At 36.1% G+C, this 23,355-nt stretch overlaps 1 long non-coding RNA gene across 1 annotated transcript in view; it reads right to left on the bottom strand.

Moving 5' to 3' along the window:
* The window catches only part of LOC144576817 (uncharacterized), a 126,556-nt gene that overhangs the window by 16,341 nt on the left and 86,860 nt on the right, over window positions 1-23,355 (bottom strand). Inside the window, exon 2 of the long non-coding RNA XR_013519371.1 lies at window positions 6,313-6,378. This is a non-coding gene — a long non-coding RNA (uncharacterized LOC144576817). The remainder of the gene's footprint in view (window positions 1-6,312; window positions 6,379-23,355) is intronic.

Genomic DNA, 23,355 nt, shown 5'->3' with positions numbered 1-23,355 from the left:
GGGAGGGGGAGGTGGGGAGGGATAGCCTGGGGAGAAATGCCAAATGTGGGTGAAGGGGAGAAAGGAAGCAAAACACACTGCCATGTGTGTACCTACGCAACTGTCTTGCATGTTCTGCTCATGTACCCCCAAACCTAAAATGCAATAAAAAATTTAAAAAAAAAAAGAACTTTCTCTCCTAATCCTAACCTCAAGCAAATGTAATACTCTACACCACTGGGTGGTTACTTGAGTCCATGGCCAGCCTTGCTTAGACCTTGCCTGAATAAATCAGATCTCAATGAAAAATCTTGATCTCTTCTCCTTGAGCTTTGCCACTACTCAAGACTGTCTTCCGTCAATCCCTGAAACATAAAGTATTTTTGTAGGTTTTGCAGGTGGCAAACTTCAGCTGAAAATCAAGATTAGTCCCGATATTCAGAAATTATCCCCTACCTCTTTGACAGCCTTCCACACCCGGAAAACCTAGGGAGAAGACAGGGGAAGAATGATATTTTTATCCTTTTTTTTAAAAAAATACTGTTCTTCCAATTCTAATTTCATTTCTCCAAGCTCTTGTTGTGTACTTTGGTATCCAGTCTCCCTACAGGAAGCTGGGGTATGTGGGAAAAAGAGAATTTAGAACTAGCTCTGGCTTTCATGTATTCCTAATTTCTTTTGTCTTCTACTTTCCTAGGTCTCTTGTGAACTTGCAATTTGCTGTCTCATGTCTTCATTCTTACCTGTTTGCTCATGCTGTGTGTGTATGTGTGAGGTGGATGGGGGAGACAGTAATTTATGAAGCAGGAGTATGTGTCCTTCTCATTCCATACTTCAAGTTATTGCTGCAAGTAAACATTTTGTATCTCACCTGTTTACAAAAATATCCCCATATGGTAATAAATATCCTCTGATGGCATACCTGAAAGCAAAACATGTCATAGATGTTTCAATTCTGGACCAACTTTAATTACTAGACCAAGGTACACTGTGTTCAGTATTTCTTTAGATGACTATTTATTGTACTATTCAAAAAAATGGTGGTTTCCATGACAACCTTGTCTGCAGATAGTTTTAGAATAGGCTTTTACAGCTTTAGAATCATGAATATTTTTATCCACTTGGAGAAAAAGGAAGCAAAACAGGTTTCACAATTAATTTATTCAATATCAACAAGAACTGTTTCTCCTCAAGTTACCTTTCACATACACAAAATATCATTAACAATAATGCTGTCAGTTAATAGGAGAGAGACCGAAAGGAAGAGAGATTCTTCTGATTTCTCCCAAAAGATGGCAGCTGTTCTCTGATGCAGAATTAAATTTTGCCTATTTCCTTAAAAAGCACACTGTATCTGAGTGAAGCATATAACAACAACAACAAAAATAAAACTGATGTCTCAAGTAAGTGTTCCTAGAATATGCTCATGTTTGTATGTGTGGGAGATTTGTACTTTTTCCCTTTTGTTTAATGAGCATTTATTAAGCATCTTCTTATAATAAGCACTGTAGAGTTCCTAGAAGTAGAAAGAGCAATGTGACACTGTTACTGCCCTGGAATAATAAAATATCTGAGAGTGGAGTAGATGGTTCATGAAAGGCACGATTCTGACAAGATAGGAGTATGATGGGAACAGAGAGGAGGTATATCACACAACGTGAGTGTGCAGGAAAGTCTTCTTGAAGGAACTCTATTACAGCTGAGTATTTAGCGATGAGTAAAAAAATTTCATCAAGTAGAAAAGGCATTGGAAAGATATTTCAAGTGCAGGAATAGAATGAAATATCTGAAAAATATATGTTTGATAGGAGAAATTATTATTATTACCATAAGATGAGATGCTAATAAATTAGCAGATGAAGCAGAAATATTAAGTAACGTTTTGGAAAGATAAAGATAAGAAGATATTAACGTGTGATAATTAAATACAAACAAATAGCTTTATAAGTTTTTGAATTGCTGTTGGTAATATAGATCTGGTGACATAGTTTAAGGAAATATCAAGGAAAACACTTTTCAGTTTAATAAACACTTTTTATGAGGCTACTTTTAGATTGGCACAGAATAGTGATTACAGTAGTTGAATCCATTACATATAACATTATGAAAAAAGTAAAAATATTGCTCAGTCTCCTAAGGCACCCACAGAGTTCCAGGGTAAACTGCTGATGGTTTTTCTCTCCACTGATGTATGCCAACTTCTGCTAATGAACGAGATTATGAAGTGTTCCCTTAAATTTGCAACCTCCTTTCCAAAAAGTGGTAAGAGGCAGCCAATTTAAAATGCCTTAATGTTTATATTGTAAGTTTATATACATGTGTGTTCTTTGACATCTTCTCAGTAGAAAGGCAAACATAAAAGTAAAAGGTACAGTATAAATAAATATGATTGTGTGATATAGCTATGACCAAGACCATAACCTGATTGACGATTGCCATCAGTATCAAGAAAGTCACTCCCTAGATCCATTAGAGTTAAGCAGGAATATTTCATTAGGGCACTGCAGGGTGACTCAAACTGCCACTAATTTGCCCCATGAAAACTACAGTGAGCACTTTTTATACAATGAATACCTGGCTTTTACTGAATGGAGTTGGAAATAGTCCCTTCTACTTTTATCTTCATTTGTAAAATAGAGGAAATAAAATACACAATTTACAAATTACATAGAAGAAAATAGGAGATCTAATGTTCTTAAAATTCTCAGTAATTCAGATGTATTTTCAATACATTTAATTTCTTAAGGCGTTTTCCATTGTGTCTTTAAATTCGCCTGTAGAAAAACATTCTGGCTATTCGTTACCTCCATGACAACTGTGCTTCTTACGACTTTACTTAAAGACATCAAGACCCATCAGCGGTTTCTCTTTTCTCCTTTTTAATTAGTTTATTAAATCTTTGAACCATCTCTCTAGAGCTGAGAAATTTCTGCTTCTGCAATTTAACCTTTCTTTGTCAAATACTTGCTATAGCCTTTATTAGAGTGTTAGTCTTCTGGGTGCCTCAGAAGTCTAGTAAGGTTCATGAATAGAAAAACAAACGTTTTCACTACATTTCATTCTCAGTGACAACATTTGAAATATTTTATTATGAGGTTAGTGCAAAAGTAATCATGGTTTTTGCCATTCCTTTTAATGGTTAGAAAATAATAATGAAAAAATGAGAAGAAAAATACTTCAGGTCAATAACTCAAAAATATCTCTCTAGAAAGTCCCTGTGTTGACAAATGTCACAGATTATTATGAAAACCAAGAGTTAACGTAAATCTAATATATATCAATAACTATGCAAGATATTTGTATGGCTTATGTAATACTCAAAATATACTGGAAATATTAGGTGGACTATAGATTTTTGTTTTGTATTGTTTTGTTTAAATGAATGAGGAGACTGCAATTCAAAGAGATTGAAAACTTGCCTTGTTGTATATAGCTAAGACATGTCCCTGCAAAGATTCAGATAGAGATAATTCAGACCCCAGAGCTTAAACTCACAGCTTTTTCTACTTTTTTTTTCTATCTGCATTACCACAGTGAGAAAATTTTGCACAAAAATTTTTGCTGGGTTTCTCTTTTTTCTTATATATTTTACTTTAATGAATGCCTGTATTTCACTAGAAGAATTCAGACAAACATCATTTTTCATGGAAGTTTTATGCCCTAGGCTCTGAAATGATTTGAGGCCCTGCTATTCTCCTTCAGGGTTTGGTTCGAGAGCCATTCCCATAATGACGTACTTTGATGTGCATCAAATATATTCTTTTTTTAATGTTATTTTCTGATTTATCTTAACATTGCCACTAGCTCTAATTTAATTAATTGTATTTGGAAGTGTTCTTAAGGACTCTCCAGAAAAGTTGAGCTTTCTCAGAACTCAGTCACATCATTTTCTATGCCAAATTGAATAGGAAATCAAAAGATACGTAGTCTGGTCTGTTGGCTGCCACTAATTAACTGTGTATACCAACCTTAAAAAAGAATGTCACTTACCCTCTGAAGTTTTCTTACTTCATTTTTTATAATGACTGAATCTGAACATTTCTAACTTCCTTTCCCGTCTTATTATTATGTAAATGTATGAGATATTCCTTATACTTAGGCTTCTCTATACAATGTCACATAATCTAGGTCTAAGCCCCTATCCAGAAGTCTGAGGGATTTTCCTCTAAAGAGCTGTCCTTTTACAGCCACACAGAAGACAATTTTGGTATGATTTCTACAACCATCAAGACTTCCCTTCCCCCAGCACACTTCTCTTAAATTTGTTCTTTTTTTAAACTGGGTTAAGTGTAGACTGTTGAGTTTGCTGTACATAAAAATAATTAAAACAATACAAATTTTCCTTCAAAAAATGTAAGACATTGCCAGCAACATTTATTATGACTCATCCTTCTTCAATAGATTGGATTATCCTGTAATTGTCATATAACTGAGGTTGAGCAAATCAGATTCCTTTGACTAATTCATTTGAGATTGGAATTCAAACAAAGCCAGTTAATATAAACAGTTTGGACTTTCTGGATTGTAGTAATTAACTCCCTCCTTCATTTACTTTATCCCTGTCACACTTGTCTTTGCAATTTCTTAAACATACTAAACATACTGGCACCTCAGAGGCTTTGCTTTGTTAATGCCCCTGCCAGTGAGGCATTTCCTTCAAATGTACACAGAATTTACTTCTTTTTCAGAGAAGGATTCCTTCACCATTTATTTAGACTATTACTTCTCACCCCATAAAATTCCCTCCTGTATCCATATGTAATTTTTCTGCATAGAGCTCAAAAACATATCCTTATAGTATCTTCCTCCCTTATGTTTAATTTAAGCTTTATGTAAGGGGATAGCACCATCTCCTGTGGTTTGCCTTTATCTGACTCTCTTCTTAGTAAATAATAATTCTATTTAAACCTTCTCACTATCAGAACTCTGACTATGATTTGAGTACCTTTGATGACTTTCAGTCAACTAGGTGTCTGATAATGTGTCAATATTCACATGGTCCTTCCTAATTGAAATTAATTAGTTCTGTATTAAGTGGAAACTATGTAATGGAGCAAAACTGGTCCATCAGAGTCATTTTTCCTCAAATTAAAGCTGAGAATGTTAGAGGCTGAGAATTGGGACTATAGTCTTGGCAAAGAAAATGCTCTTGAGATAATGTTTTTCACCTAGATACTGAGTTACCCACCGTTGTACTTATTCACCTACTCAATAATTAATTCCACAAATATCAATTATACACTAATAGTTTGCCAGGAGTTGTATTGTATACTCTTGATACCATGATGAAAATAAGACATGATTCTTGCTGTCAAAGAAGTGATGTCTTATTAAGGATTATTAACTTATTAAAAGAAAGCAAATATAAAATAATGGCTTAAGTGCATGATCAGAGAATTAGACTGACGTAAAGGGGAGCTTTGAGAGTATAGCAAGGGCTCAGACAGACATCTGTAGTCTAAATCAAGATTAAAGTGTGAGAAGTAGTAAGCCACATAATTGGCGAGAGGGAATATGAGGGATGCGTTATTTAGGACAGGAAATGTAGCAACAGAAATACTGAGAACAGCTCAATCTCTAGTTATGGAATAAAGAGCCATTAAAATTTTTATACAGGGAAATGACAGTGGATTTGCATTTAGAAAAATAACTCAAATAGCAAAGAGAAGAAACAGTACTAAATGACAGGAAAACTAAACTGACAGAAACAGACAAGTTAGGAGGCTTTTGTGTGCATTCAGGGGAAGAAAGAGGTTGACATGTACTAGAATATCAATAGTGTCAATGAATGTTTGTGACAGGCCGAGCTTAAAGATATGATGAAGGATTAAGAAAAACAGAGTATCAAGGACAATACCTGGGAACTTCAGTGGGTTCATTCAGGGGAGAATGGTGTTGCTCACCTTGCTGACGTACAAAAGAAAGATAACCATGTTTGTTTTGTCTGAGGCCTGGGAAGAAAACACAGTTTATTTCTTGTGTTTGACAGATTATAGCATTATGTCTGAATCTTGCCTTTAGAAATCTAGAAAGCAAGTGAAGGGCTGACTGCTTTGGCAGCCAGAAGGGTGCAGAAGCACCTGTACATTATCTTAGAGACTGCAGGGTCAGGATGTAGGTAGTATTGCCACGAAAGAAAGTGTAGACCGCTTGGGAGAAGGAATCACAGTGGGGTAGTCTTGGGTCATCTAATCAAAAGGCCTAGACTTTGAGGTCAGAGAGACAGTGGGCACTGGAGATGCTCCAGTTCAGAGGATAAGCATTCCAGCAAAGAAACTTTCTAATGAAGAGTATGCATGCTGCTGGCAAGAGAGAGATGAAGAGCAGGCTTACCCCATCGTATCATTTTCTGGTTGGAAAACAGCCTGCAGTAGGTGTGGGCTTCCAATCTGAAGCAGCCTGGGCAAGGAAAAGGGAAAAAATAACATTAATTCAAATTTTTTATTTTGAATAACATCTTGTATGATGTCCAGTAATTGAAATGAGACATTGGTTGTTTGTAACAAAATTGGAAGACTGTTTTTTACCTCAGAATTACCAGAGTAGAGCTACTAGAATTTCAGCAAAGAAAAGAAATTACTCTAACTGGATAAAGTCAAAGGATAGAAGGGGAACAACTCAAATCAAGTTTTCCTCATAACCTTTGTGCAGCACTTGTTCAAGATTTCTGTTACAACACTATGGCCTCAGTGAGCTCTATATCCTGAACTTTTAGCATGTTTCAGACATGTGTGTAAGTCTTCTTGTCTTCCTAAAACACACCACACTCTTTCTTAGAATAGGACATTTCCACATATCATTTCTTCTGCCAGGAATGTTCTTTCTTTGGTCATTGGCATAGTTGGCTTTTTGAGAATTCATTATCAGTTAAGAACGTGGGCCATTAAAAATGCCTTTTCAAGCTGGGCATGGTGGCTCGCACCTGTAATCCTAGCACTTTGGGAGGCTGAGGTGGGCAGATAACTTGAGGTCGGGAGTTCGAGACGAGCCTGGCCAACATGGCAGAACCGTGCCTCTACTAAAAATACAAAAAGTAGCCCGGTGTGGTAGCACGTGCCTGGGAGGGCTGAGACAGGAGAATTGCTTGAACCCAGGGGGTGAGAGTTTAAGTGAACCGAGATCGGGCCATTGCACTCCAGTCTGGGTGACAAAGTGAGACTCTGTCTCAAAAAAAAAAAAAAAAAAAAAGAGCCTTTTCCTAGCTTCTGCCACAAATATTGATAGATCTATATTGATAGATGGAGGAAAGGGAAAAAGATGGTTTAGGGGAGAGAGAGAGAGACCAATTCACTTAGTGTTTCATTTATTTTCATATGGTATGTTACATTTTATCAGTATGTGTTTGTTTCTTTGTGTTGTATAACTTCTCCACTAGGCGGTAAGCATCATGAAGGCAGGAACTTTGTCCTTGTCACATGAATTGTTCACCTAGCACCAAGCTCAGTACACATGGTCACTCATTTGACATTGATAGAGTGAAAGAATGAATATTTTGGGATGTGCAATGAATTATTAGAATATTGAATTTCTCAATAATGACACAAAAATCATGTTTTAAATATTTGATGTTTTCTATAGCTTATAAGGTAATGTTTCATAAGACCATGTTTCAAATAATGATTTTGCTGCATATAGTATTATATCTGTAATTTTTCTCATTGTTACGTGTTAAACATTTCTCAAGGGAAATTTTATTGAGCACTACTATATGTAAAATGTACTTTGTGATATTTCAGAAATTTCTTCTTAGTCAATACAATTGTATGATTGAGGTAATGAAACTTTTTGTAGATCATAAACCTATGGCTTACTGAGATTAAATAATAAGCTTAACGTTACATTGCTAGCAAATAGCTGTGTTGAAATATGAATCCAGTTCTGACTTAAACATCCATGATTTTTGCCAGTAAGCAGCAAGGCCTCTTGTTAGCAGTGAGTATCACATCCCTGACTGGAATATAAGGATGAGTTTAAGATTTTGAGTTTTTCATTCATTCATTCATTCTTTCTTTCTTTTGCACATTTCCCGAATTTTTCTTAGTGATTAAATGGTACATTTTATTTCAGGAGGAAATAAATGTTCTCTCAAAATAAATCAAACATAAAATTTGTGTAAAATAACAATGATACTGTGAGTTTTGAGATATTGTTATCCTCCTTATAAAGACTGACCTTTTAAAGTCTGAAAGTGCTGTTAGTTAGCTTAATTGTCCTTCTGTGCCATTTGACACAAATTTAAAAAGACCAATTCATTTTAAGCATCCTTGTTCAGTGAGCTTTATCAATCTTTTTTAAAATTCAGAAAGATTTATGTGTAAAAGACTATTAGGAAGTTTATTATAGGAAGCATATTAATCAGCAATTCACAAATCTATGCTTTAGTCACATATAAGTATTATTCATTTTAAACATCTCATGGTACTTTGTTACATGTGTGAAATATGTAATGATAATGTCAGGGTATTTGAAGTATCCATCAACTTGAAAATTTATTATTCCTATGTGCTGAAGACATTTCAAGTCTTCTCTTTTAGCTATTTTGAAACAGCCAACACATTGTTGTTAGTTGTACTCATCCTATTGATCTATCAAACACTAGGTTTTATTTTTTTCTATTTTACTCTTGTTAGATACCTATTCACCCTCTGGTGACCAACAATCTACTCTCTATCTTTATGAGATTCATTTTTTTTTTTTTAAGCTTACACATATGAGAGGGAACATGTGATATTTTTCTTTTTCTGCTTGGCTTATTTCAGTTAACATAGTGACCTCTAGTGTCATAAACACTGCAAATGACATGATTTTATTGTATTTAAAAGTATGATGTGTATACATAGCAAATTTTCCTTATCCATTCATTCACTGCTGAAAACTTAAACTGATCTATATCTTTGCTGTTATGAATAGGGCTTCAATAAAAATGGGAATGTAGGTATCTATTTGATATGCTAATTTTTTTGCATTTGCATAAATACCCTGTAATGGTATTTATCCAATATTACTGAATCATATGGTAGTTCTATTTTTAATTTATTTTTAAAAGAAATTTCCACTCTATTTTTCATAGTGGTTGCACTAATTTACTTTGCCATCAATAATGTGTAAGAGTTCCCTTTTCTCCATATTCTATTTTTTTTCCCTTTTTGATAATGCTATTTTGTGGTTATGATTTGCATTTCTCTGATGACTGGTGATGTTGATCATTTTCTTTATGTACTTGTGGGTCATTTGGATGTCTTCTTTTGAAAAATGTCTATCCATATCTTTTGCCTTCTTGGTAATGAGATTATTTGTTTTCTTTTTTTGCTATTATGTTTGAGTTCCTTGAATGTTCAGGATGATAGTCCTTTACTGGATGAATAGTTTGCAAATATTTTCAATTTAACCAGTTGTTTCTTTATTCCATGATTGTTTCCTTTGCTGTGCAGAGGTTTTTTAGTTTGATGTAGTAGAATTTATCTATTTTTTGCTATTATGTTTGAGTTCCTTGAATGTTCAGGATGATAGTCCTTTACTGGATGAATAGTTTGCAAATATTTTCTTCAATTTAACCAGTTGTTTCTTTATTCCATGATTGTTTCCTTTGCTGTGCAGAGGCTTTTTAGTTTGCTGTAGTAGAATTTATCTATTTTTTGGGGGTGGGTGTATTTTTAAGGTCTTAGCCATGCATTATTTGTCTAGATCAGTGTTCTAAATTGTTTCATCTATTTCTCTTCTTGTGGTTTTATAATTTTGGCACCTCTGAAATTATAATTCATATGAGTTGATTTTCTTATATTTTGAGAAATGAGGGTCCATTTTCATTCTTTCTCATATGAAATCCAATTTTGCTAGCACCACTTATTGAAGAGGGTGTTCTTTTCTTAATGTATCTTGTTGGTGTCTTTGTTAAAAATCGACTGGTTATAAATATGCAGATTTATTTCTAGATTCTCCTAGAGAATGTCCTATGTGCTGAGGAGAATAATGTGTCTTCTGCAGCTGTTAGAATAAATACTCTTTGAATGTCTGTTAGGGACATTTTGTCTAAAGTATTGTTTAAATTCAATGTTTGTTAATTTTCTTTTTTTTTTTAATTATACTTTAAGTTCTAGGATACATGTGCAGAATGTGCAGGTTTGCTACCTAGGTATACATGTACCATGGTGGTTTGCTGCACCTATCAACTTGTCATATACATTAGGTATCTCTCCTAATGTTATCCTTCTTCTTCCCCCCATCCCCATACAGGCCCCATGTGTGATGTTCTCCTCCCCATGTCTATATATTCTCACTGTTCAGCTCCCACTTATGAGTGAGAACATGTAATGTTTGGTTTTCTGTTCCTGAGTTAGTTTGCTGAGAATGATAGTCTCCAGCTTTATTCATGTCCCTGCAAAGGACATGAACTCATTCTTTTTTTATGGCTGCATGGTATTCAATGCTGTATATGTGCCACATTTTCTTTCTCCAGTCTAACATTCATGGGCACTTGGGTTGATTCCAAGTCTTTGCTATTGTGAATAATGCTGCAATAAACATGCCTGTGCATGTGTCATTATAGTAGAATGATTTCTAATCCTTTGGGTATATACCCAGTAATGGGATTAGTGGGTCAAATGGTATTTCCAGTTATAGATCCCTGAGGTATCACCACACTATCTTCCACAATGGTTGAACTAATTTACACTCTCACCAAAAGTGTAAAAGCATTCCTATTTCTTCACATGCTCTCCAGCATCTGTTGTTTCCTGACTTTTTAATGATTGCCACTCTGACTGGCAGGAGATGGTATCTCCTTGTGGTATTGATTTGCATTTTTCAAATGACCAGTGATGATCTTTTTTCATGTGTTTGTTGGCCACATAAATGTCTTCTTTTGAGAAATGTCTGTTCATATTCTTCACTCATTTTTTGATGGGGTCATTTGCTTTTTCTTATAAATATTTTTAAGTTCCTTGTAGATTCTGGATATTAGCCCTTTGTCATAGGGATAGATTGCAAAGATTTTCTCCCATTCTGTGGGTTCCCTGTTCACCCTGATAGGTTTTTTTTTTTCTGTGTAGAAGCTCTTTAATTAGATCCCATTTGTCAATTTTGGCTTTTGTTGCAAGTGCTTTTGGTTTTTTGGACACGACGTCTTTGCCCATGCTTGTGTTCTGAATGGTATTGCCTAGGTTTTCTTCTACAGTTTTAATGGTTTTAGGTCTTACATTGAAATTTTTAATCCATTTTGAGTTAATTTTTGTTTAAGGTGTAAGGAAGGAGTCCAGTTTCAGCTTTCTGCATATGGCTAGCCAGCTTTCCCAACACAACTTATTAAATAAGAAATTATTTCCCCATTGCTTGTTTTTGTCAGGTTTGTTAAAGACTAGATGGTTGTAGATGTGTGGTGCTATTTCTGAGTTCTATGTTCTGTTCCATTGTTCTATATGTCTGTTTTGGTACTAGTATCATGCTGTTTTGGTTACTGTAGCCTTGTAGTATAGTTTAAATTAAGGTAGCATGATGCCTTCAACTTTGTTCTTTTTGCTTAGGATTGTCTTGGCTATATGAGCTCTTTTTTGGTTCCGTATGAAATTGAAAGTAGTTTTTTTCTAATTCTGTGAAGAAAGTCAATGGTAGTTTGATGGGAATAGCATTTAATGTATAAATTACATTGTTCATTATGGTCATTTTCATGATATTGATTCTTTCTTTCCATGACCATGGAATGTTTTTCCATTCATGTCCTCTCTTATTTCCTTGAGCAGTGATTTGTAATTCTCCTTGAAGAGGTCCTTTAAATCCCTTGTAAGTTGTATTCCTAGGTATTTTATTCTCTTTGTAGCAATTGTGAATGGGAGTTTGTTCGTGATTTGGCTCTCTGTTTGTCTATTATTGGTGTATATGAATGCTTGTGATTTTTGCACATTGATTTTGTATCCTGAGACTTTGCTGAAGTTACTTATCAGCTTAAGGAGTTTTTGTGCTGAGATGATGGAGATTTTCTAAATAAACAATCATGTCATCTGCCAACAGAGATAATTTGACTTCCTCTCTTCCTGTTCGAATACAGTTTATTTCTTTTTGTTGCTTGATTACCCTGGCCAGAGCTTCCAATACTATGTTGAATAGGATTGGTGAGAGAACACATCCTTGTCATGTGCTGGTTATCAAAGGGAATGCTTTCAGCTTTTCCCCATTCTGTTTGATACTGGCTGTGGGTTTTTCATAAATAGCTCTTATTGTTTTGAGATATGTTCTATCAATATCTAGTTTACTGAGTGTTTTTAGCATGAAGACATGTTAGATTTTTATCAAAGACCTTTTCTGCATCTATTGAGATAATCATGTGGTTTTTGTCATTGGTTTTGTTTATGTGATGGATTACATTTTTTGTTTTGTGTATGTCGAACTAGCCTTGTATTCCAGGAATGAAGCTGACTTGCTTGTGTTGGATAAGCTTTTTAATATGCTGCTGGATTTGGTTTTCCAATATTTTATTGGGGATTTTCATATCCATGTTCATCAAGGATATTGGTCTGAAATTTCTCTGATAGGTTTTGTTATCAGGATGATGCTGGCCTCATAAAACGAGTTAGGGCATTACATAATGGTAAAGGGATCAATGCAACAAGAGGAGCTAACTTTCCAAAATATATATGCACCCAATATAGGAGCTGCCAGACTGATAAAGCAAATTCTTAGAGACCTACAAAGAGAGTTGGACTCCCACACAATAATAGTAGTGGGCGACCTTAACACCCCACTGTCAGTATTAGACAGATCAATGAGACAGAAAATTAGCAAGGACATTCAGGACTTGAACTCAGCTCTGGACCAAGCAGACCTGATAGACATCTATAGAACTCTCCACTCCAAATCAGCAGGATATATATTCTCCTCAGCATCACATAGCACTTATTCCAAAACAACCACATATTTGGAAGTAAAACACTCTGCAGACAATACAAAGAAGAAAAATCATAACAAATTGTCTCTCAGACCACAGGGCAATCAAATTAGAACTGAGAATTAAGAAACTTACTCAAAACCACACAATTATATGGAAGCTGAGCAACCTGTTCCTGAATGACTACTGGGTAAATAATGAAATTAAAGCAGAAATGAATAAGTTCTTTGAAACCAATGGGAACAAAGGCACAATATACCAGAATATCTGGGACACAGCTAAAGTGTTTAGACGGAAACTTATAGCACTAATTGCCCACAGAAGAAAGTGGGAAGGATCTAAAATCGATAGCCTGAAGTCACAATTAAAATAACTAGAGAAACAAGAGCAAACTAATTCAAAAGCTAGCAGAAGAAAAGAAATAACTAAGATCAGAGCAGAACTGAAGGGACAGAGACATGAAAATCCCTTCGAAAAATCAATGAATCCAGGAGCTGGTTTTTGGAAAGACTAACAAAAAGATAGACTGCTAGCCAGACTAATAAATAAGAAAAGAGGTAAAAATAAAATAGGCACCCTAAAAAATGCTAAAGAGGATATCACCACTGATCCCACAGAAATACAAACTACCAGCAGAGGATACTCTAAATACCTCTATTCAAATAAACTAGAAAATCTAAAAGAAATGGATAAATTACTGGATATATATATACCCTCCCAAGACTAAACAGGTAAGAAGTCAAATCCCTGAATAGACCAATAATGAGTTTTAAAATTGAGGCAGTAATTAATAGCCTACCAACCAAAAAAAGCACAGGATCATACAGTTTCACAGCCGAATTCTACCAGAGGTACAAAGAAGAGCTGGTACCATTCCTTCTTTGTTAATTTTCTGACTAGATGATGTGCCTAAGGTTGAGAGTGGAATGAATGTTCAGGTTCATGCCACTTATTCTATTAGAGTCTGTCTCTCCCTTTACATCTAATAATATATGCTTTGTATAGCTAGGTGTTCTAGTATAATTGCATATATGTTTAGAATAGTTATATCATCTTGTTTAATTAATATCTTTATTTTATAATTTTAAAGGTAATTTTATAAGTGTCTCCTCTTTATTATATATTTAAAGTCTGTTTTATTTAGTATAAATACAGTAACTCTCTGCTGGCATTTGATTTCCATTAATGTAGAATACATTTTATGTCCCTTGACTTTCAATCCGCTTCTCTTTACAGGTGAGATGAGTTTCTTGTAGGTATCATATAGTTGAATCATCTGTTGTTTTCACCATTCAGCCAGTCTTCAGTTTGTAACTAGAAAATTTATTTCATTTGCATTCAAGTTATTGCTGATATGTGAAGGCTTATTCCTGTCATTTTATTCATTTATTTCTTTTTTGTTTTTTACGTTATTTGTTGCTTTCTTTCTCTCTTATTATTTATGTTTGTGGTCTGGTAGTTTTCTGCAGTGTTAATATTTGAGCCCTTTCTCACCACAAATTCAAAAATTTGCATATTTACCCTATGACTGGATTTTGTACTTTTCTGTGTTTTCATGATAGTAGATATCATCATTTTACTTCCACGTGTAGAACTCCCTTAAGCCTTTCTTGGAGGACTAGTTTAGTGGTGATGAATTGGCTCAGCTTTTGCTTGTCTGAAAAATACTTTATATCTTCTTCATTTATGAAGGATAACTGTGATGGATGTAGTATATTTGGTTGGTATGCTTTCTTTTTTTTCTTGTAATGTATCATCCCATTCTCTCCTGGTTTGGAAATTTCCTGCTGAGAAATTGCTCTTAGCCTGATAGGGTTTCCTTATAAATGATTACGTATATTTCTCTTACTGTTTTTAGAATTCTCCCTTTGTCTTTGACTTTTGACAGTTTGACTATAAATGCTGCAGAGAAGGATTGTTTGAATTGTACCTATTTGGGGGTTTCTTAACTTCCTGTACTGAATGTATAATTATCTTGCTAGATTGAAAAGATTTTAGCTGTTATGTTGTCAGAAAGATTCCTATCCATTTAGTTTTCTTTTAGCCTTCTTGGACCCCTTAATTCAAATATTTGGGTGCTTTGTGGTATCCCATATGTCACATAGGTTTTGTTCCTTTTTTTTAGTTTTAAATTTTGTTTGACTGGACTGTTTCAAAAACAAATGCTGAGGCACAGGGCTAGAGTGAAGCTGGGCCTGGCATGCCTGTCATCAGTACTCCAGTGGTGCATGACAGAGCCAACTATGGTAGGCAGGGGCAGAATGATCCCCAGACCTTCAGCAAAATGCTCAGGCAGGGTTTCTGTAGCTGCACAGCAACTCTGACAGAGGTTTTTGTTTTCAGTGGCAGCAGCCATAGACAAGTGCTTGGGGAGCATGCATTTCAACCTCAGTAGGCAGGGTAACCTGTCCTCAGGGAGTTTATAAATGCATGGTTTCCCTGCTGCTGATGGGGCAGCAGGGTCAATACCATTGGTTTATGCTTTGGTCCTAGCAGCAGCAGGAATGTGAAGCTCCTCGGATGTGGAAATGCAGGGTCTGTTGGGCTTCAAGGCAGGAAGCAGTATGATATGGGCTGGGCTCACAGAATGACATGCTTGTGTAGCTGCTTAGGAATTGGGGATTGTGTGGGACCCAATGTGAGGTCCTTCTCTGGAGCAATGTCACTGCACAGTCTCCAGACAGCTCCCTTTATTAGTCTCAGGGCCCACAGAGGTGAGAGGCTTTCTCATGGCTAGGATTGCAGCTGTCTGCAGTGAAAATGTAGACCCCTGTGGATCACTTATTTTCCTTTCCCTATGTTGGGAGTATCTTTAGGTTCCCAGCTGATCCAGAAAGAGTACGTGGTTACACTTTCTTCTCCTTTTTTGTTTTAGACATTTCCTGGAACTTCTCTGTTGAAGTCCACAGTTTTCTCTTAGATGATCTTTTTAAAGTGTGATTCCTCAGTATTTCAGTTCTTCTTTTTTTTTGAGATGGAGTTTTGCTCTTGTTACCCAGGCTGGAGTGCAATGGTGCGATCTCGGCTCACTGCAACCTCCGCCTCCTGGGTTCAGGCAATTTTCCTGCCTCAGCCTCCTGAGTAGCTGGGATTACAAGCACACACCACCGTGCCCAGCTAATTTTTTTTTTTTTTTGTATGTTTAGTAGAGACGGGGTTTCACCATGTTGACCAGGATGGTCTCGATCTCTTGACCTTGTGATCCACCCGCCTCGGCCTCCCAAAGTGCTAGGATTACATGCTTGAGCCACCGCGCCCGGCCTCGGTTCTTCTTTGTGCAAGAGGTGAGTACCTAGTGCCTCTGATAAGCCATTTTGCAGCCCCTCATTTTCAGTATTTTAGATTTGAGGAAATGAATTAATATTTTCTAAATAGTGAGACTGTTATTTTCCATGTTTGTAAAGAGGGTTAAAAACAAAAAGAGCAAAGACTAGAATGTGCCCTCTGGTGTTGAATTGGAATTAGAGCTATCAATATGACATCTATGACACACGGAAAATAAGTATGAGCATGATAGACACTGATGACTATTAGTGTGGAAAGGGAGGATCTGAGTTAAGAAAACTACTTATCTGGTACCATGCTCACTACCAGAGTGACGGGATTCCTACCCCAAATGCTGGCATTGCATAATATTCCCATAAACAAATCCGCACAATATACTCCCTGTATCTAAAATAAAATTTGAAATTAAAAAAAATGTTAAAACTAATGGGGAAAGTTTGATGATAAGCAGGATATATTTAGAGCATTAAAGTATCTTCCAAGAAAATACTTAATATTGAAAATAAAAGTAACATTATAATGGTGAAACCTGGAGCATACTCTGATTATCCAAATGATCGAAACTAACACCATCGGTATTGAGACAAACCTACATCAGACACCTTTGAGAAGATTCACTGAGAGACACAGTCTCCCTTCAGTAGTATTATTGTCCAAAATACCTGACCTGAATCTAATCAGGAAGAAACAATTAGAATAACTGAAAATTTTTTACAAAATAATTGGCCTGTTACCTTAAGAAAAAGTTATTTTCAGAAAATACAAAGACAGGCTGAGAGACTGTTTCAGATTAAAGGAGACTAGTTATAATAATTTAATAAAAATTTGATTTTGGCTTGGATAGAAAGCTCAAAAAGTGATGACATTTGCATATGGACTCTGGATTAAATAATAGAATCATAACATTGTTCAATTTTCTGACTTTGTTTCTTACCAAGGGAATAATTCTTTGAGAATCACATCCATTCAAACACATCTCACAAAAAATATCAATTTGAGGAAACACATGCCTAACTATACTGTGGTTAGGGAAAAAATGTCCTTTTTAGGAATATTCATTTAAATTTTTAAAGGGAAAAACAAGTATTTCTAACTTCCTCTTACAAAGTTTAGAAAAAATACAACATGTATCATATATATGCATATACATATATATGCATATATATATGTGAGTGTGTGTGTGTGTGTGTGAATGTATGTTTCTAATATATTAAAGCAAATCAGGAAAAATGTAAACAATTCATGACTTTGGGTAAAGGGAAAATAGAATTTCTTGTACTCTCCCTGTAAAATTCCCTGTGTTTTGAAATTATATCAAAATAAAAAGTTATAAATTTAAATAATACAGATTAAAAAAAATAAGAATCTATACATAGTGTCTCAAAATTTGCCCTTGTTAAAGAAAAAAATATTTTAAACATACAACACAGGCTTATTTTTGAAAGATCTTGCAATGATGATAAAGATTTTTCTTCAGACAAAAAGGGTACCTATTTCTCTATTCCTTAGAATCTACTCAAAATTCGTGAAAATTAAAGCAGACACACACACACACACACACACACACACACACACACGTCAGTTCCTGCTTATGTGGATTATAATCAATTCAGAATTCTTTACAAATATTTTAAATATTTATTATTTAAATATTTATTGCCAATAGGAATTATTAATAACAATGAACTTTCATAAAAATATTTAAAATGTCAATTTGAAATCAATTTATTCCAACTCAGGCCATGCTAATATTTAGCACTGTTTAAACTTTAGTCTTTATATGTTCTTTTTAAAACAAAGACTACATTTTTAAAGTATTTTTTATTGCATTTTAGGTTTTGGGGTACATGTGAAGAACATGCAAGATAGTTGCATAGGTACAGACGTGGCAGTATGATTTGCTGCCTTCCTCCCCTTCACCCGTATCTGGCATTTCTCCCCATGCTATCTCTCCTCAACTCCCCACCCCCCACTGTCCCTCACCTATTCCCCCAACAGACCCCAGCGTGTAGTGCTTCCCTCCCTGTGTCCATGTGTTCTCATTGTCTAACACCCACCTAGAAGTGAGAACATGTGGTATTTCATTTTCTGTTCTTGTGTCAGTTTGCTGAGAATGATGGTATCCAGGTTCATCCATGTCCCTACAAAGGACATGAACTAAATGTTTTTGATGGCTTCATAATATTCCACGGTGTATATGTGCCACATTTTCCCTGTCCAGTCTATCATCAATGGGCATTTGGGTTGGTTCCAGGTCTTTGCTATTGTAAACAGTGCTGCAATGAACATTCCTGTGCATATGTCCTTATAGTAGAATGATTTATAATACTCTAGATATATACCCAGTAATGGGATTGCTGGGTCAAATGGAATTTCTATTTCTAGGTCTTTGAGGAATCGCCACACTGTCTTCCACAATAGTTGAACTAATTTACACTCCACCAGCAGTGTAAAAGTGTTCCTATTTCTCCACATCCTCTCCAGCATCTGTTGTCTCCAGATTTTTTTAATGATCGCCATTCTAACTGGCTTGAGATGGTATCTCAATGTAGTTTTGATTTGCATTTCTCTAATGACCAGTGATGATGAACATTTTTTCATATGTTTGTTGTCCTCATGTATGTCTTCTTTTGTAAAGTGTTTGTTCATATCCTTTGCCCACTTTTGAATGGGCTTGTTTTTTTCTGGTAAATCTGTTTTAGTTCTTTGTAAATTCCAGATATCAGCCCTTTGTCAGATGGGTAAACTGCAAAAATTTTTTCCCATTCCATTTGTTGCTGATTCACTCTAATGACTTTCTTTTGCCATGCAGAAGCTGTGGAGTTTGATTAGTTCCCATTTGTCTATTTTGTCTTTTGTTGCCAATGCTTTTGGTGTTTCGGTGATGAAGTCCTTGCCTACTCCTATGTCCTGAATGGTTTTGCCTAGATTTTCTTCTAGGGTTTTCATGGTGTTAGGTCTTATGTTTGAGTCTTTAATCCATCTGGAGTTAATTTTAGTGTAAGGTGTCTGCTTTCTGAACATAGCTAGCCAGTTTTCCCAACACCATTTATTAAACAGGGAATCCTTTCCCCATTGCTTGTTTTTGTCAGGTTTGTCCAAAATCAGAAGGTTGTAGATATGCTGTGCTGCATCCGAGGCCTCTGTTCTGTTTCATTGGTCTATATCTCTGTTTTGGTACCAGTACCATGCTGTTTTGATTACCGTAGCCTTGTAGTATAGTTTGAAGTCTGGTAGTGTGATGCCTCCTGCTGTGTTCTTTTTGCTTAGAATTGTCTTGGCTATGCGGGCTCTCTTTTGGTTCCATATAAAGTTTAAGGTGGGTTTTTCCAGTTCTGTGAAGAAGGTCATTGGTAGCTTGATGTGCATTGAATCTATAAATTACTTTGGACAGTATGGCAATTTTCATGACATTGATTCTTTCTAACTATAAACATGGAATGTTTCTCCATCTGTTTGTGTCCTGTCTTATTTCATTGAGCCATGGTTTTTAGTTCTCCTTGAAGAGGTCCTTTACATTCCTTGTTAGTTGTATTCCTAGGTATTTTATTCTTTTTGTAGCAATTGTGAATGGCAGTTCGTTCTTGATTTGGCTCTCTTTAAGTCTGTTATTAATGTATAGGAATGCTTGTGATTTTTGCACATTGCTTTTGTATCCTGAGACTTTGCTGATGTTGCTTATCAGTTTCAGGAGATTTTTGGCTGAGACGATGGGATCTTCTAGATATAAAATCATGTCGTCTGCAAATAGAGACAATTTGACTTTCTCCTTTCCTATTTAAATACCCTTTATTTGTTTTTTTCTTGCCTTATTGCTCTGGCTAGGACTTCCAGTACTATATTGAATAGAAGTGGTGAAAGAGGGCATCCTTGACTAGTGCCAGACTACATATTTTTATCTGGTTTTAACCATGAAATGTTTGCAAATGTAAAACATATATTTGTGGACAAATTGTAAACAGTAAAAAATGGTTATTTAAAAATGAAGTAATGGTAAGAAAATTATAGATGTGTAGTAATTACCAGTTGTTCAAAGACAGCCTATTATTTTAGCATGTAATGTGCTAAGAACACATATGTGTGTGTGTGTGTGATTATAAATGAAGGATTAAAATTGTCTATTCTACCATAAGCTATTAGTAAGTGGTAGATATTCTTATTCTCAAATTTAAAGAAAACAAATTATCCTCTAAATTATCAGTACAAATACAATGGAATGTATCACTGAAAATATTGTCTTCGATTTGTATCTATCTCAGAATAATTAAAAAATCAAGAAATTTTACTATAATTTTACAAAATATATGAATAGTGATCACTCATTTTTATTTCTACTGAATGATTTTTATTATATTTTACATAACTGCCATCTACGCTTAGTTCTAATTTATGCATTTCTTTATACTTCATGTCTTTCTCTCTTATCTTTCATGTAGTTATTGTTTTATTCTGTTAAATATTTTCCACTTTCGTGTCATTTATTTACAATTCTTTGTAGTTTTGTTTATTTTCTTCATTGATCATTTTTTCCATTTCCTTTTCTAATGTATCTTCCTTGTCTTGGCTGTCACTCACCTACCTTCTGCGTTAAGAGTTCTTTCTTGGGGATTTTTCCAAGATGGAGTGGTAGGAACAACTCGGGATTGCAGCTCTCAGTGAACGCACAGAGGGTGAGTCCTAGCCGCATTCCCAGACGGATCTTTGTTACCCACAGAATGGGGAAATTCCCAGGTGTAGGAGAGACATGGGAAGCCAGGGCAGCCCTCTCAGCTTGTGTGGGCTGTTTCGGTTGGCGCCCTGCACAGCGGACCCTGCGCAAAACGCACTGATCTGGGTGCCCTGTTAAACCGGCAATCTGAGATTTGGGAGGGCAGATTCATATCCATCTGATTAAATGGGACTTGGCCAGTGAGCCAGACAAGGAGATTCCTGGGAAGCGACATTGGAGCCGGTACAGTGGGCCCCTGCACAGGAAATCACAGAGATCCTAGTGCCCTACCAGCAGGCGACTAAAACACCTGGGAAAGAGTCATCCGTTCAACGTAAAAAAAAAAAATAGAGGGAGAAAGGGCTCTGAGGCAGAGAACCAGGTGATCAGGCTCAGCAGGTCCCACTCCCACAGGGACAAACAAAAGAGCAATCCAAAATGATCGGGGTTGAGAGTTTCACTGTGGGCACAGCTGAATACAGAATGGTGCTGCTCCATGGGGGAGGGGTGTCCACCACTACTGAGGCATTCCACCCCTACTGAGGTACACGCCTATTGCTGACTCAGCCTGCCATTGCCAAGGCAACCCGCCATAAGAGAGAGACTCCCCAACAGGGCAGAGCCCACAACAGCAGGGCAGAGCCCACGGGCAACAGGGCAGAGCCCAGGACAGAAGAGCGGAGCCCACAGCAGCAGGGATTGGAGTGGACCTCAGCAGTCATACGGCAGAGGGGCTAGACTGTTAAAAGGAAAACTAAGTAACAGAAATAGTTCAGCATCAACAATCTGGGTGTATACTCAGAGACCCAATCAAAAAGCCAGCAACTACTCAGAGGACAGATGAATAAATCCACAGAGATGGGCAGAAAACAGCGCGAAAAGGACGAAAACTCCCAAAACCAAAACACCTCACCTCCTACCAAGGACCAAAACTCCTCACCAGCAAGGGAACAAAGCTGGACAGAGAATGACTGTGATGAAATGACGGAAACAGACTTTAGAAGATGGATAATGAGAAACTTCTGTGAGCTAAAAGAGCATGTTCTAAATCAATGCAAAGAAACTAAGAGCCTTGAAAAAAGATTTGAAAAAAAAAATCGAGGAAATGATAACAAGAATGGATAACTTAGAGAGGAATATGAATGAATTGAAGGAGCTGAAAAACACAACATGAGAACTTCGCAAAGCATGCACAAGTTTCAACAGCTGAACTGACCAAGCAGAACACAGAATATCAGAAGTCGAAGGTCAACTCAATGAAATAAAATGAGAAACCAAGATTAGAGAAAAAAACGCAAAAAGAAATGAACAAAGTCTCCAAGAAATGTGGGACTATGTGAAGAGACCTAACCTATGTTGGATAGGTGTACCAGAATGTGACAAAGAGAATGAATTCAGGCTGGAAAATACTCTTCAGGATATTATACAGAAAAATTTCCCCAACCTAGCAAGGCAGGCCAACACTCAAATCCAGGAAATACAGAGAACACCACAAAGATATTCCACAAGAAGAGCAACCCCAAGGCACATAATCGTCAGATTCACCAGGGTGGAAATAAAAAAAAAATACTAAGGGCAGCCAGAGAGAAAGGTCGGGTCACCCACAAAGGGAAGCCCATCAGACTCACAGCAGATCTCTCAGCAGAAACTCTACAAGCCAGAAGAGAGTTTGAATATTGGGGCCAATATTCAACATCCTTAAAGAAAAGAACTTTCAACCCAGAATCTCATATCCAGCCAAACAGAGCTTCATAATTAAGGAAAAATAAAATTCTTTGAAAACAAGCAAGTACTCAGAGATTTTGTCACCACCAGGCCTGCTTTCTAAGAGCTCCTGAAAGAGGCACGATACAGAGAAAGAAAAAACCAGTACTAGCCATTCCAAAATCACACTAAATGCTAAAGAGCATCAATAAAAAGAAGAATCTGCATCAACTAACGGGCAAAACCACCAGCTAGCATCAAAATGGCAGTATCAAATTCACACATAACAATATTAACCATAAATGTAAATGGGCTAAATGCACCAATCAAAAGACACAGACAGGCAAATTGAATAAAAATCCAAAACCCAGCAGTGTGCTGTATCCGGGAAACCCATCTCACATGCAAGGATACACAAAGGCTCAAAATAAAGGGATGGAGGAAGATTTACCAAGCAAATGGAGAGCAAAAAAAGCAGAAGTTGCAATTCTCTTCTCTGATAAAATAGACTTTAAACCAACAAAGATCAAAAGAGACAAAGAAGGCCATTACATAATGGTAAAAGAATTGATACAAAAAGAAGAGCTTACAATCCTAAATATATATGGACCCAATACAGGAGCACCCAGATATATAAGGCAAATTCTTAACGACTTACAAAAAGACTTAGACTCTCACACAATAATAGTGGGAGATTTAACACTTCCCTGTCAATATTAGACAGATCAACCAGGTAGAAAATTAACAGGGATACCCAGGGCTTGGACTCAGACCTGGAACAAGCAAACCTGATAGACATTTA

This window comes from Callithrix jacchus, chromosome 6 (genome assembly GCF_049354715.1).
Source record: "Callithrix jacchus isolate 240 chromosome 6, calJac240_pri, whole genome shotgun sequence".
Classification (NCBI taxonomy): Eukaryota; Metazoa; Chordata; class Mammalia; order Primates; family Cebidae; genus Callithrix; species Callithrix jacchus.
The sequence above is the reverse complement of the archived record's forward strand: the minus strand, read 5'-3'. Positions and strand labels throughout refer to the sequence as shown.